Genomic DNA, 15,046 nt, shown 5'->3' with positions numbered 1-15,046 from the left:
TATCTATATATTCCACTCTAAAGCTATTGAAATAACAGAATTTTCCATCTACTTCAATAGATTCTAAGACCATAAAACTAAAAATTAATCTTGCTTCTTTTGAAGTCATTTTTAAGTTATATGTCAGGTCATGAGTTATGTTAAGACAAGAAGCAACCACACTTTATAACACTATAACTCTAACTATTCTGTAATTACACAGTTATTGTAGTTTATGTTATTATGCTGTGTGTAACTACTAATATTTCTAATAGCAGAGAAGCTAATCCCATTTGTTGAACTGCTTTTTTAATATCTTTTCCTTTTGTATTCCTACAAACCCATTTTAAATGTAGTTACATGACACAGTTATTTACACGGCAATTGCAGCCATTTATGTACAGAACTTTGCAGTTATGCTGATGTATTATTAATTACGTGGACTAGAATACATAACTACCTCAATGTATATACTACACCAATCTTTTAAAAGCCAGCTATCAAGTAATTCTAATGCTTTCAGTAACTAATACAATGTTTATCTACCGCATCTTAACTTCACCTCTAGATAAAGTCAATAGATTTCATTACAGAGAAGGGTTCTGTTCAGCAGGACAAAGGGTGGCAGGTTTTGGCTACACATAGATAGAAGCTGAATGCCTCCAGTGTAATATAGGACAGGATAGTGGAACCAGTGAATTCAGCTTGTCACCAGAGCTCAGAAAGTCTCCTGGTTATATTAGAAACAGACTAGAGAAATGTAAAAATACCATTTGGCTTCTTTCTATGATTTTTAATTACCAATGGACAAATCTCACCTGAGGATGCTTTATCCAACATGTGTTGTACAGACAGGAGCATAATACCAGGTGTAGACTGCTGAATCCACCTCTGATAATATCTGGGACACAGCTTTCCTTCAAAGTATTTCAAAAAGGGATGGTAGCTTATAGGCTGGGTATAACAATTACATCTCAATAAAATATTTGGGATTAAATAAGGATTTTTTCCTTAAAACTTTAAATGGGTACCTTCTAATATCAAGGCACACCCTAAAAGTGGATGAAACTTGAGCTCCTCCTCTTTCTCATGTCTCAGATTTAATGAGCACTTCATGGATCTAGCAGTATACAGCTGGACCAACAATGCTGTATACCTGATACCAATGTTATTAAGTGCCAGTGTTATATTTCACTATGTGTGGTATTAGGTTTATGTACGTCACCGTATACCTAAAACTTCATGGTAAGCAGCTATAGATGTTACCACGCAGGCTCAGTGTGTCCTACATCCTGCCACCCCCTGCCCAGAAATGGGGCAAAGTCCCCTTGACTGGCCTCTCCTCCTTCCCAGCAGCACTGAGGGTGAGGAACTAAAGGCAAGTCACATCCCCATCTTTCTGCTCCCAGCAAATTGCTGAAGCAGAGAAGCATTTTCTCACATATATTGGGAGAAGGGAACTGAAGGTTTCAGGAATTCCTCTAGGAGTAGGTGCCAGTCCCCAAGGAAAATCAGATGAGCTCCCTTCTATTACTTGTGCTCCCATGTGTAGTCTTCTAATATTTCAGTGATTCTTGCCCATAGCACTTAATGGTGTTTTGCAACCTGGGGATATGATGGTACATTCTCATATTGTTATTATGAAGGACGCACTGCTATGCAGACCTTTTGCGTGGCTGCACACACCATTAAACCTACAAACAGGTTCTGCAGCAGCAGGATCCAGAGGTCTTAGTGAGGTGTCTGGGGCACTGAGTGATATACAGGGAGTTGGAAGCTTGTGAATAGAGTAACCCGAAATGACTGAACCATTTTAGTTAGTCCATGGATTGAAAACTCACCACATCTTAGCTATCCCTAGTGTGTGGACAGGAGACTGTTGTGGCTTAGCCGGCAACTCAGCCCCACCCAGCCGCTTGCTCACTCCCCCACCGGTGGGTTGGGGGAGAGAATCAGAAGGGTAACGCTCGTGGGTTGAGATAAGAACAGTTTAATAGTTAAAATAAAATTATAACAACAGCAACAACAATGTAATGGAAAGGAAAACAATGAGAGGTGAAATCTGGGGTGGAAGGTGGAATAAACAACCAAAACAAACCACATGTGACGCAGCCAACCCAACACCACCAGCCACCAAGACACAACCACCACCCTGTGCACCAGCTGCCCCCGTTAATGTACTGGTCGTGGCGTCACATGGTCTGGAACGAACATCCCATTGGCCAGTCGGGGTCAGCCAACTTGGCTGTGGCCCCGCCCCCCTGGCCTCTTGCCCACGTGGCAGAGCGCGGGCAGCTGGAAAAGCCCCCGACTGCTCCAGGCGCTACTGAGCGACACTGAGCTGCTACTTAACAGCAACTAAAGCATCAGTGTGCCATCGGCACTTTTCCAGCTACAGTGAAGAGAATTAACTCTATCCCAGCCAAAACCAGCACACAAACCCATCAGAATAGTTGGACAAAAGGAGTCAGCCTCCTCAACCATACCAAAATGGGGATGATCCACATGTCTTTACTTCTTTTAAAAAAAATGTCAAAGCCATAACAACAACTGGGTACCCCAAACTGAAAGATGTTTATGATCAGATGATAACAGTAGTTCATTTATAAACACAGAAATTTTATCTAAAATATAAAAAGTTTCTGATGTAATTTTCAGGTCAGCTGAAATACTCAAAAAACATCAGAAACTCAGGTAAAGTTTGGAGCTACTGAAGAAGATCTGCAGTTGGCTTACAGAGTTCGAGTTAAGATTTGACTAAACACCTAACATTTTCATTGTTTATCAGAAATGAGCCAAACCTCTGAAGCTTTTGAGGTTCACCGATTGCTAAGGAGAGTTCTGCCAGCAGCTTTGTATCTCATTAAAAAATCTATATTTAAGCCACAAGTCAAATGAAAACATTAAAAAATATAATTACAGCCTACAGTGTGTTCTTTAAATATATATTTTTCTCATTTAATTGACAGTGGAAATTATTGGTGGGGTATCATTTTAAAGAGAAACAGCATAATGTTCTGTCAAGCTGAGTATGTTCATACAATGGAAGCTTAACTTTGATTAAGCATGATAACTGTTGTTGTCAGGAACTTGCCCTCTTGTTCAAGTTGTGCTTTAACATTTTCTGAGCCTCCTACTAAAGTCAAAGTTAAATTTACAGTCTTGATATTTTCCACTGCCTTTAAATATCCCTGTGACTAGCTATTCAAACAATTTCCTAGTTGCATTGTTCCTTCTTGTTTCTGAAGTTAGAAATGATCTTCAAGTTTGCAGGTCTGAAATAAAACAAGGGATAATTTGAAGGGAAAAAAAAGAAAATATGTGATTATGACATGAAAATAACTTTTCATCTTTAGTGGGTTGATGTACTAATATGAAATCTAAAATAGAGCATTATCTGTAAGATGCTGAGCTTAGTCCATGAAATTCTGGCAAACTTCTCTTTCCTTAAGTCCGGAGAGCCAGAGGTGTGCAGACACATACTGGAGGACTGAGTCTCAAGCAAAGTAGAAAATACAAGTCAGTAAATATGGTAACCTTACAAGGAATTGTCAAAGTCAAGATGTTACTCAACAAACGTAAAGCATAATTCTGCTGTCATTAGGTATATGGTAAAATACACTGACATTAAAATCATGAGGGTTTGTGGGGACCAATGCAAACGGAGTGCATGAAGACAGTTCTCATGCCAAGGATCATATTTGTCATATGGCAACAAAAGAGATCAGAAAACTTCCCTAGACACATGGTGATATACAGACAGCAGCCTTCAGAGATGACATGTAATTGAGAGCCACTGATGCAGCAGTAGTAGTAGTTACAGCCTTTGTAGTCCATGACTGCAATGCGAGCTGAAGATGTAAAGCCCCATCGTTACCAAGATGCTCTGAGAGGGAAGGGACTAATGCTACTGTTATAGAAAGTGAAAACCTATTTTATGTGGGGATCTTACATTTCATGACACTACTTACTGCTGAATTGGAACTTGCTGTACTTGTGTTACAGTCTTTTTGAATGTTAATAATAGTATGCAAAGAACTGAGCTGAAAAGGGTGCAGCACACCAATAGAATCCACACACTTTGGATATTAATTACTTTCTTAAACACCATAACCTATTATTTTTAACTTTTATCTCATTTAATTCTATTCTTTGAGATTACATCAACCTATTTTCTAAATAAAAAATAGCCTGGTTTTTTTGGCTTCAGATGACCATACTATAGTTGTATAAATTACTAGCAAGATAGATCACTACACTAAAGCAAGTAAGCAAGTTTAAATGAGCTTTTTCTTACTATTACCACCACAAGAAAAAAACCCAACAACAACAACAACAACAAAAAACCCCAAACCAACCAAACAAAAATGCTGACATAAAATAAGCAAGTTGGTTAGATATATTAGTTTAAAGTTGTTTTCTCCCAGATTTGGGGAAGAAGATCAAGAGTATTTAAAGTTAAATGTTTTTCCATTAAAAGTAATTTTGGGCAATACACTATTATGACCTAAAAACTCTACAGTCAAATCATTAAAAAAATCAATACCCACAAAATAGAAATGGAAAGATTTCTACCTGGTCTAGCCAAGAATATTTTGTTCAGTCAGTGAAGAGGAGGAATTTTGTGCATGTATGAATATGCATATAACATATGTTAGCCAGATCTTCTATTTTGTTAGGGAAAGCCACAGGGAAAGTGAGAGGTGATAATTCCCCTTAATTTTCAAAGAGCAGATCACTTCCTTAAGGATGAAAGCCCATGGAGTTTGCCATGTCTTTGTTCTTACAGCCACACAGAGAAAAACTGATGAAGAAATGATACCCCTTTTTTTTCACTTTACCTTTCTGCCGTTACCTATCTATTGAGAAAAATTCCTTGTCTGTGACTTTGGATCTCCTTTATGTGGCTGTACTCCTTATTAAACACAGACCTAGCAGGAGCTGTCTTTTGCTGAGTCTCTCTGTGACAAAACTAGATAAAGTTACTGTGATGTGAATGATGTCACTGGGGAAGCTGCATCTGGACATTGAGACTCCTGTGGAGGACTGAGCAATAGGGTCAGAGCAAGTGGTTCCACGCCCCTTGGAAAACCACTTGAATCTCCACAGCTTTTCCACACCTACCGTATTACTTAGGGCAAGTTGCATAAAGTGTTTCCTCTTCAGAATATTCATATTACCAACCATTTTTAAAAGAATATTTAACATGACAAGGTGAAGAGAAATATAAAGACAAGAAGAAAAACATGACAATAGGCTGTCTTTGGCTGGCATAATTTGTTATAGGATCAGTAAGTCTAGAAATTAATAATGTGATTTTGATTTATGCCAGCTGGGTATCAAACACCCATGCCTTCTCTCTAATACTTATAATGTGCTTTGTAAACCTTATTTATAAGTTTCAAACACTACTAAAGTGGGTATGTTCCAGCAGAATCTTTGTTGCTATGTGCTTAAAAATCTTAGAGATAGTAGTAGTGACTTGTAACATATAAGTTACCATGGTGATGGCTTTCTTAATGAGCAGTGGATGAAATTGCTTCATAAAACATATATACTTTTAACCTGTAGACTGCAGGTGCTTTGTTGCATCCATAGTGTATGAACCAGTATTCATACTTAATGGCATATGTTTGGCTTATTATAAAAGGCGGCTGGTATATGCCCAAAGATTCTTATTGTGGCAGCAGACACTGATCTGCAGAGAATTAAATATCTTTTCCTGGAGCAGAGGCTTCCACTCAGATATAGCAAACATAGGAACAGTTGGGTCCAGCTAATTCATGTCACATGCAGAGAGACTACACGCATAGTCCTTCAGGCCTGAAAGCAATATTGCTGTGTTTGCATGGCACCACACCGAAGATGATAAACTCTCTCTCTCAGAAGAGTCACAGCCAGCACAGTCATCTCAGCATCTTCTGTACTTCAGAAGAGAAATCCCTGAGGAATGGCACTGAAGGGAACAGCCAGCTGCCTAACTACTGTCTAAAGGGCCTGAAGACCTCCACAGTCATCCTGGAACTTCAGTAGAAATCAAAACTCTCCCGCTGAGGGCCACTGTGCATGCACAATGTACTTCTGGTTCTCCTGGGTGCTTCCTATTCCAGTTTACAATTCCTGCCCCAGTGTGCTCTGAGGAGAGTCAGTGCTAGTGTGTCTGCCACTGTACTTAGCGCAGGGGGGAAATGTTATCCAGAAAGATTTTTAGGAAAGCTGTAAAATTCTGCTGAGGATGGATGACGTTGTCCCCAAGGTAAGAGTCTCCCCTGCCCAGAAGCATCCTGGTCTTGAGAACTAGGACAATTATATTCTGATTTCTGCAGTGCAGTGTCTCTCACTGTCCCCAGATTTCAATAAGGCAATAGGTAATAACTTAGGTCTCACATACATACAAGTGAACACTGTAGTTGAAAACTTCTTTCAAGTCATTTGTCAAAGACATCACAAAGGCAGGGTTTGAACAGAGATTATAGCGTTACTCAATCCTCTGGACAAACATTGAGAAAGAGTGATAGAATTGCCTGTGTAAATAGTGACAAAGAAATCAAATATTTTGAGATACAACTGAACAAAAAAAAAAAGTAAGTGTGTTAAGTACTATTACATAGGGAAAATCTAGGCTCTTTTGGTTAATAGACCATATACAGAACACTTGATTCATTTTCACTATAATTTGAAGCACAGGTGCTGCAAGAGAACAGGCAGATAACAGATGAGATATAAGGTTGTAAGTACACTATTCTCACTTCAGCATAACACTGCTACTTACACTACAGATAAAAGTAATATTTAGCGTTTAGATAGCATTTATCACCTGTAGACGTCCAAGTGCTTTTCTATACACATGATCTGATAGGCTTCTTGAAGATGTCAGAGATTGATTTTTTTCTGGATCCCTGACCACAGTTCCATGCATTATGCTATTGACAGACTGGCAAATTAATCCAATGTATGTGCCTTGTGCAAAACACAAGGGAAAAGATTTTCATATCATGTATCTTTTCCTCACTCAACCACACAATGCTTCTTCTCTCTGTTCTTGATTCTTTGCTCCAACTCGATCAAATATGCCCAGAAATCTCTTATTTCTTTTAAATAAGACAAGCTTTGAAAGGGTTTTCCTGGAAGCCATACATGATATATTTATCCAGAACATTTTTTCATAGTGTACATGGAGTTACATTCAAAGTATGCATGTAGGAAAGACCCCTTGAAAGGTTTATTGATATAAAATAAATGAATATTTTCTCAATTTTGAAAAGGTAAAGTAGAATTTTAAGAATATAATAAGATTTCAATGATATTCATAATGATAAACACAGCAAGAATTTCTATTTCTTTTTTCTCCCAAAATACATGGCATCTTCAAGCATTTAAATGTACTTATCAGCTCTCAGAGTTTTAACTCTCGTAATGCAGGTAGAGGGAGTTGCCTCATCTTAACCATAGTGTCTGAACTCATTTACATTACCATTACTATCATTCACCACTCCCCCCCGGAATCATTTCCTCTCCTCTGTAGTCCTGCTTTGGCCATCCTGTTTTGGTGGCACTGGCAGCAGAACAACTCCTTTAGTGGCTTATGGACATCTCAGTTCTAGGAAGTAATAAACTCCCAAGCAGAAGCATTGGCAGAAGAGAGCTGAGGATGGAAAACTGGTCTGGTGCAGTCAACATGGCACTCCTCAAAACCCCTCAAGTATTGGACTCCCCAGCAATACTCAGAAAAGTGATCTAAAGTGATTAGAGTCATACTTTCTCCTTTAATCATTCTGGCAGGTGGTTGTGGTGTTATTTTACTGTTATTTTGGTAGAAGTTAGATTCTATGGAAAGGCATTTTCATTGTAACTCTAATAATCCACATATTATAACCTTTGGTAATATTATATTTACTGTCCGGTGGCATAAGGCTTTCCATGTTTTCATTTTAAAGTCCATATTCTGTTTCTTATAATTTTGCCAGACTTGGACCAAAGACACTAAGTTGCTTGTCTTAAATTTATGTATGTATTGAACACATGATTGCTGAAGAATCTGCCTGATGTCATTGTGAGGATACTTCTCATTACCTTTGGAGAGTCACGGGTATTTGGGGGACAAGGGTGTTCCAGAGCTGTGGCAGAAAGCAAATGTCACTCCTGTCTTCAGGAAAGGCAAGGGGTAGGATCAGGGAAACTACAGGTCTGTCAGCTTCATCTTGATCTCTGGAAAGGTGATGGAGAATATCTTCCTGGAAGACTTTTCCAAGCATATTAAGCAGAACAAGATGAATAGGAATAGTCAGAATGGATTGTCAAAGGAAAGATATCTGTCCAACTCAATAATCTTCTTTGATGAGGTGACTGGTGAGACAGATGAAGTAAGACCAGTAGGTGTTATTTATCTTGGCTTAAGCAAGGCTTTCAACACTGCTTTCCATAACATCATCATGGACAAACTGATTAAGTATGAGCTGTAGAAGGACAGTGAGCTGGATTAGAAAACTGGCTGAACAACTGGGCTCAAAGCATTGTGATCAGTGGCACAAAGTCCAGCTGGATACCTGACACTAATGGTGTACGCCAGGGGATGATACTGGGATCAATACTTTTTAACATCTTCATGAACAACCTGAATGATGGGACAGAGTATACCCTCAATAAGTTCACAGGTGATACAAAACTGGGAAAAGTAGTTGGTACACCAGATGGATGTGCTGCCGTTCAGAGTATCCTCAACAGAATGGAGAAATGGACCAACAGGAGCCTCATGAACTTCAACACAGGGAAATAGCAACTCCTGCCCCTGTGGAGGAATAACTCCAGGTTAAGTATAGGCTGGGGGCTGACTGGGAGGTAACCTGCAGAAGAACAGGAGGTCCTGTTTGACACCAAATTGACCATAACACAGCAATGAGCCCTTGCAGTAAAGAAGGCCCTAGATGACCCTGCTTTGAGCAGGGATTTGGAGTAGATGACTTCCAGAAGTTCCTTCACACATCAACCATTCTGTGACATTGAGGATGGGAATAGTGTCTTGCCCAAGAGCTTACAGAGGACTTCCCAATACACAAAGGTGAAGATAAACGTTCACAGGGTAGTTGAAAATGGGCAGAACAACTGAAACATGAGTATTCTTACTGTGGACTGTAATACTGCCTACACAGTACTGCCTACTGACGTGAATGCAGAGTGCTTATAGTCTGGATCTTGCTCTCTGTCTTTCTCAGGGGAATACTAGCTTTCCATTACACTTTTCCTTGCTGCAGTGACATGGCAAAGTTGATGCACCTGATACTTTTACCATCTGCATGGTAAAATCACTCAGATTTCTTTGATGGGAGCTGTGTAGCCTTGCACACATTAGAGACATCTCAGATTTCCCAATGTCCTTTCACCATGACAAAGTTTAATATTTCTTCCCAAAATAACCTTCTTACTAACTTTCCTTACTAAACTTCCTGCAAATGTGGTTTCCTTATAACCTTGTCCTGATGTACTGCTAAAAACAAACACTTCTTGAATTATTTTAAGCTGAAAACATATTGGCCCCTAATGCTCTAATCAAATTAAACAGGAGATCAAGTTAAACAGTGATTGAATCAGCTGGTCCTGTTATTTGTGTAGCCAGATTAAATTTTGAATAACTACTCAGGCAGGTATCCTCTAGCCATGGGTGAGTACTTCTGTTAAAAGCTCTGAAAAGTGCATTCACTGCTGTCTCTTTTTATGATTTTGTTGTGCGTAGTCATTTAGGATATAAAATTATTATTTCTACAGCTGTTGGAATCAGGTGCTCACTAGAGAACCTTATCTTAAAGAAAATGAACAAGTAATCTGCTAACCTTTCTGTTTAAAAAATCCAAACAAAACAAAACAAAACAAAAACCCCAAACAAACGAAAACTAAAATAAAAAACCACACACACACACAAAAAAAACAGATAGCGTGAACATCTGCAGAATATCTATCTGGTCAGTGAAAGGAAGAAAAAAAGTGAGAAAAATCCAACTTTTAATATTCTTAACTGAATGTTTTTAGAAAAATAACTTCATGATTTTGGAGGCTTTATTTTCTTACATAGCAAGCACTTGAGATTAACAAAGTTCAATTCCAAGAAACCAGTAAATGAAAAAAAATTTTAAATTAGATATTGAGAAACCAATTAGGTCATTTCTCTATGGATTTTCTCTTTCTACAAGTCGAGATTGATTGAACTGAGATTGAATTGCAGGGAGGCATACCGAATAATGCTGCAGAAAGAGCACAGCATAAGTACACAGTGTGCACTGTGCTTCCTGACATGCTTGCATTACCTCTGTGAACAGGTAAATTAAGCAGTGATTTTTCTCTTCCAGATCTGATTTCTTATATCCCTCTGGTCTTGCATGTAGACCACTATATATGCTTTTTATTAAAATTGTTCATCCTTATGGCATAGACAAAATAATAAAAACAGGATTATAATTTTCATGTGACTTCATGTATTAAAAATAATTAGATCTCATAACATAAGGAATCTCCTTACTGGTTGCAGACATTTTTAGTCCTTCATTCAATGATAATACATTTGATCTATGCGTTAATGCAATGCTATAAAGATACTAAATAATGTAATACCACTGCAATACAGGAATACTAGTAGTGTAATATCAATTACTGTAATACTATAAATTCTTGTAAATTTTCTGTTTGTTAATTTTTGGCAGAAGGCATGTATTTCTAATGTTTAAAAAATCACCTGGATCATATGAGAATCTGTTTATGCCAATTATCAAACTATAAGTTATCTCCTCTTTCTACTGGTGTTTATTTGCTCTTTTTTAAAAAATGTCCAACACCTCATGAACATTATTGTAGATTTTTCACATGCTGGTAAAACTAAAGCTTTTAGACATATTCCTATAGCTATTTGAAAACCTGCAGGAAATATCTGTCTTAAGAATTCAGAAAGCTATCTTTTTAAAAAAAAAAGTGGTATAGTTTCTAGCTTTAAAGCCTTTAGGCATTCCTTGTCTGCAGGGACACTGTGCTTTGAATTTGTTCCTGGTATTAACCTCTCATTCTATAAACATCTCTTGTCTTAAAAGAGGAAAAGTAGAATTTTTGTATAAATCCAGGAGCTCCACTGTCAAAGGAGTCTTAGCCTTTACTTTGAAATTGGTCTTGGAAAAAAATCTTTTCTACAAGCACCTAAAGCCAGCTGGCCTGAAGGATACTTAATTTTTCAATAGTAGCAAAGTGGCAAATTGGGAAGATTACTGAAAATGTTCATCTTAATCTAGTTGCAAACTCTATGATCTTTCACAATAAACAATCACAGTTTGGGAACCAAATCAAGAAATTGTTATGAAAATTGACTATAAGGGACTTAGGGAAATATGCTTTCCTTTACAGTTAAGTAAATTAGTATCCTGAGATCAAGAAATAAACCTAATTATTGAAATAGGAGGCATACAGAATGGCTCATGAGAGAATACTCTTCTTTAAATACAGCTGCATTGAGTTGATTTAAGGAAGCAGCATGTGAATGGGATTAAACTCCTAGTTGTAGACACCCACACTTTGCATTGGCATGTGAGCTTGGTATCTTGGATCCCATCACTGGCCCTCAGGCAGTTCCCTCACTGTAAGCATCTCCTTTCATCTTGGATACTCTAGAACATCTAGGACATCTGCAAATGTGACTCAGGACCTAAAGGAGCATTAAGCCTTGTTGGAACAGCATCTGAGGGCCAGGGAGATACTGGAGGGTATTTCAAATGACACTTAATGTCTATGAATACACAGCAGAACCAAATCCTTTATATTTTATTACTTTCTGAAGTCCATTATACTTTTTGAACAGACCTCCTTCAGTTATGATAGGAAAACAGATCTCCAGACCACAAGCAGACAACAGCATTCAGACACATAAAAATGTAAGTATCTAAGAATTTAGAGGTGAATGTTGCCCTTGACAGACACTGTATGGGTATGGTTTATTTCCAAGAACATTGATGAGATGGCAGAGGGGGTCCTTGAAAACTTCCCTATGAAAACCAGTTCTCATCCTCCTCTTTCTGATTATGGAAAACTTGAGTAAATCAGTAAGAAATTTTTGTGTTTATTACCACAAACAGGAATTAATATTTTATATATGTTTTAGATACATGCTTTTCCACAGTTATTTCTTTGAAGAAACAAATAAGTTTAATGATTGAACTGATTTTTTTAACCATGTTGTTATCCCAAGGACACACAAACACACAGAGAAGCCTATAGGTCGGAAAAGACCTTTAAAATCATCAAGTCCAACTGTAAACATAACATTGTCAGTTCACCACTAAACCACATCCATAAACACCACATCTACACATCTTTCACATACCTCCAGGGATGGTGACTCAACCACTTCCTTGGGCATCCTGTTCCAATCACTGACAACCCTCTCAGTGAAGTTATTTTTCCTAATACCCAATTTAAACCTCCTCTGGCACAGCCTGTAGCCACTTCCTCTCATCCTATCACTCATTCCTTGGGAGAAGAGACCAACTCACACCTCACTGCAACCTCCTTTCAGGTAGTTGTAGACAGTGATAAGGTTTCCCCTCAGCCTCCTTTTCTCCAGGCTAAACAACCTGTCCCCTCATCCACTCCTCAGAAGACTTGTGCTCTAGACCCTTCACCAGCTGCGTTTCACTTCTCTAGACATGCTGCAGTACCTCAATGTCCTTCTTGCAGTGAGGGGCCCAAAACTGAACACAGTATTTGAGGTGTGGCCTCACCAGTGCCGAGTACAGGGGGACAACCACTTCCCTATTCCTGCTGGCCACACTATTTCTGATACAAGCCAGGATACTCTTGGTCTTCTTGGCCACCTGGGCACACTGGTAGCTCATATTCAGGCAACTATCAACCACCAACCACAGGTCCTTTTCCACCAGGCAGCTTTCCAGACATTTCTCCCAAAGCCTGTATCATTGCATGGGGTTGTTGCGACCGATGTGCAGGACCTGGCACTTGGCCTTGTTAAACCTCATACAACTGGCCTTGGCCCATTGATCCAGCCTGTCCAGATCCCTCTGTAGAATCTTTCTACCCTCAAGCAGATCAACACTCCCACCCAACTTGGTGTTGTCTGCAAACTTACCGAGGGTGCACTCAATCCCCGCATCCAGATCATTGATAAAGATATTAAACAGAAACTGTCCCCAACACTGAGCCCTGGGGAACCCTGCTCATGACCGGTTGCCAACTGGATTTAGCTCCATTCACCACAACTCTCTGGGCTTGGTCATCCTACCAATTTTTAACCCAGCGAAGAGCACACCTGTCCAAGCCATGAGCAGGCAGGAAAATTATCCAGAATAATATTGTGGGAAAATGTCAAAGGCTTTACTAAAGTCTAGGTAGACAATATCCACAGGCTTTCCCTTCTCAACTAATCAGGTCACCTTGTCATAGAAGGAGATCAGGTTAGTGAAGCAGGACCTGCCTTTCATAAACCCATGCTGCCTGGGCCGGATGACCCAGATGTCCGGTACATGCTGTGTGATGGTACTCAAGGTGATCTGCTCCATAACCTTCCCTGGCACCGAGGTCAGGCTGACAGGCCTGTAGTTCCTCTGATCCTCCTTCTGGCCCTTCTTGTAGATGGGCATCACATTTGCTAATCTCCAGACAATTGGGACCTCCCCTGTTAACCAGGACTGCTGGTGAATAATGGAAAGCAGCTTAGTGAGAACTTCTGCCAGTTCCTTCAGTACCCTGAGGTGGATCCCATCCAGCCTCATAGACTTGTGTCTGTCTAGCTGGTGTAGCAGGTCGCTAGTCATTTCCCCTTGGATTATGGGGTTTCATTCTGCTCCCTGTCCCAGTCTTCAGCTCAGGGTGCTGGCTACCCGGAGAACAACTGGCCTTACTACTAAAGACTGAAGCAAAGAATGCATTAAGTACCTCAGGCTTTTCCTCATCCTTTGTCACTATGTTTCCTTCCACATCTAACAAAGGCTGGAGATTATCCTTAGCCCTCCTTTCATTTCTAATGGATTTATAGAAACATTTTGTTATTCTTTTTTATGGCAGTAGCCAGATACTCTGGGTTTTGGCCCTTCTAATTTTCTCCCTGAATAACCTCACTACAACTTTGTAGTTCTCTTGACTTGCCTGCCCCTTCTTTCAACAGTCATAAACTCTCCTTTTTCTCCTGAGTTCCAGCCAAAGCTCTGTGTTCAGCCACGCCAGTCTTCTTCCCCACCGGTTTGTCTTTCAGCACATGGAGACAGCCTGTTCTTGCACTTCTAAGACTTCCTCCTTGAAAAATGTTCAACCTTCTTGGACTCCTTTGCCCTTTAGGGCTTCCTCCGAGAGGACTCTGTCCATCAGCCTCCTAAACAGGCCAAAGTTTGCCCTCCAGAAGTCCAAGGTGGCAGTTCTGACTCCCCTGTTTACTTCTCTAAGAATTGAAAACTCTATCATTTCATGATCGCTATTGGATGGCCTCCAACCATCACACCACCCACCAGTCCTTCTCTGTTTGTGAACAACAGGTCCAGTGTGGCACCTCATCAGCTCTCTCACCAGCTGTGTCAGGAAGTTATCTTCCGCATACTCCAGGAACCTTCTAGACTTTCTTCTAACCAACGAAAGAAGACTCACTAATAAGTATATGCCTTGTTTGTTTTGGAACTGTGTGTTTGGTGTTTTTTATTGTGCATATACATATATACAGGTCTATATATACACATGACAGTGAGTTTGACTTTGGATATGGTTTTATATTTTATTGGAAAATTCGTTTTTTCCTCAAAGAGTATTACCAGCAAAATACTTTTGTGCATTTCCAATTAAAACTTTTAATATTTTATTAAGTAATATTTTCACTGTTTTTCTCTTTGAATAACAACCTTCTGACCCTGTGTTTACTAATAGCAGCAGCTGTGAGGTTGTGCAGAAAAAGTGATAGGTCTCATTTATTTAAATAAACTACTATAAAAATTTGGGGATTATTCTGCCTTTGGCAATTATTTCAAATCCAAGAATAGTAGTATAACAAGATCCAGGTTGTGAATGTCAATGGTACTAGACCTGTGCTGAAGAATAC

This window comes from Phalacrocorax carbo, chromosome 1 (genome assembly GCF_963921805.1).
Source record: "Phalacrocorax carbo chromosome 1, bPhaCar2.1, whole genome shotgun sequence".
NCBI lineage: Eukaryota > Metazoa > Chordata > Aves > Suliformes > Phalacrocoracidae > Phalacrocorax > Phalacrocorax carbo.
The sequence above is the reverse complement of the archived record's forward strand: the minus strand, read 5'-3'. Positions refer to the sequence as shown.